Genomic DNA, 2,248 nt, shown 5'->3' on the forward strand with positions numbered 1-2,248 from the left:
TGCTAAACTTCACTAGGTCTCTTGCTAAGCTGAAGCTTTGCTGTTGCTGTCATTGTTTTGATCTCTTCTCCAGACCATAAACAATCTGACTCATTATTAAGTTGCATCATTGAGAAATCTCAGATTGTCAATTCACTTTCTTTTTACAAACCATTTGTGGGGTCTTGCTGAGATTTAATTTCACTATAGGTTCCATTTAGAGACATTATATTTCTGTTTAACAAAGAGAAACATAGTTTACTGAAAACTATCTGAATTTTAAACTTGAAATTAAAGAATTGGACTCAAGAATCAAGCTGACTTAATTTTTTAGCCAATATTATAAGAAATAAATGAATGCAAAAGGGTAGAAATAAAGCTGAGAGATGAAAGCACAAAAAAGGAGGGATGGTTACCAATGACTCAGGAACTGGGCTTCCAAAAATTTATCAAACGGTCTGACTTAATAGAAGAGCTTAAATGTGACTTCAGTGAGAAAGCTGAATTGAGACACACTGAGATACAAAAGTCTTTTGTCTTTCACTATTATAAGAACGTCCTTGAGAGAAAGAGCAAGCGTTATCGTGCCCTTTTCCATTTACTTGAGCAATACATTTATGAGCTTATGGTGAAAGTATACAAATTACAAAAAGTATGTATCCCACTTGAGGCTGATAAAGACCCAAGAAGCGTCTTTTACATGAATGAGAGAACATCACCAAGGCATCATTCTGTTCTTCTTGTCCTTCTTCCAGACATGGGGTCTTTTGAGCTGAGCGATGGAGTCAGCAGGCAATAATACATCATGGTCGCCAACATGGAAGCCATGTGGCTTGTACTCAAATGGTAGTTCAGGCACATTATGATGTAATTGTGCCAAAACCCAATGACAATTTTTTGGACCTAAAGATAGAGAGAGAATGGAAAAGCTTTTTAATACAAAACATTGAGCCTTCTTCCTTAAAGATTATTTAGGCTGAGAGCTTCTTATCTCTCCAGCAGCTTACCCAATACATTCCACCTCTGAAGAACACTTGGCTTACATTTGGAATTACTTCATTTCGAAGACTGAAAATAAAGATGTTTCCTTCATTGAAAACGGTTATGGATACTCAGTTTTTATGGACCTGCTTGTTCAGAGAAAGTGGGAAGTGATGAGCAAAGTATATGCTGCTGTACTTATTGACTTTGAACATTATACAGGACACCAACAGGGAAGTGATATAGTTGCTAGCAAGGACTAAGTACCACTTCCATGAATGGTTGACAAGCCCTAAGACTTTAGATAAACCTGCAACTGCTGTTTTGAAAAAGGAGCTACCTATGATCTCTGCTGATGAAGGAAAACACAGCTTAGCCTCTTCCTCTAGCCTTCAGTCAATTTTAAAATACTTAAAAAAAAAACTTTAGAAGCCAAAACAACTAATAATTTATCTCAATGGCAGTAGTAACTAGAAGCTCCACAAAAGGAAGAAAAACACTTATGCTACTTTTTTTTGTTATCTAAGATTTTGTTTTTGTCCCTGTATAATTTTTCTCTGGTAGATACAGTATTGTATTCTGAGCTGAGGTTTGATTTGTTACATTTTAAAAGTGAATATGCTTTCTTTGTAGCCTAATGATGAACCAGTTCAATGCCGTCATTAATTTTTTGCAAAATTAGCCACGTTTGAGGATCTTCCTTTTGAAAACCTACTTTCATATGGTTTACAAGAATGCCACCAAAAGTGTAGTTGATAAGTATTTAATAAGTCAATGTTTGATTTCTGTAATGTTATTAATGCCACATTAAAATTAAAAACAACCATAAAGAAAAGGTAAGTATCTTAAATTCTAAAGAATAAAAAATTAAAAAACTAATTGTAGTATGTGGGAAAAATTTAGAATTTTGCTTTGCCAGAACCTCCAGGATTTTGTTTCTTCACATGGCCACCGATATTCTAATTGTTTAAAATATGTTGTTGTTGTTGTTGTTTGCGTTATGTTTTCTTAGTTGTTAAAGATATATTTTATTAAACCTTACTCCATCAAAATTGTTTGAGTGTTTTATGTATATTATCTTGTTTTTCATGCATGTATATATAACCATACAAGGTTTATTTGTGCGTGTGCATGTTTGGGTATAGGTTAGAGATTAAACTTTTTAGTTTGTTTATAATCACGTGTACAGCATTTTATAATAGTTTAAATAACTTTCAGTTGAATTTTCCATCTTTCAACTAGAAAAGCACATCAACGTGTTTTGTACTTTGTCCCCATTTTTTTAAAT

At 33.5% G+C, this 2,248-nt stretch overlaps 1 pseudogene; it reads left to right on the plus strand.

Moving 5' to 3' along the window:
* The first annotated feature begins 397 nt into the window (after positions 1-397).
* LOC143656385 (putative protein ARB2BP pseudogene) lies at positions 398-1,486 on the plus strand (annotated as a pseudogene).
* The last annotated feature ends 762 nt before the right edge of the window (positions 1,487-2,248 follow it).

Source organism: Tamandua tetradactyla, chromosome 2 (assembly GCF_023851605.1).
Source record: "Tamandua tetradactyla isolate mTamTet1 chromosome 2, mTamTet1.pri, whole genome shotgun sequence".
NCBI classification, from domain to species: Eukaryota; Metazoa; Chordata; class Mammalia; order Pilosa; family Myrmecophagidae; genus Tamandua; species Tamandua tetradactyla.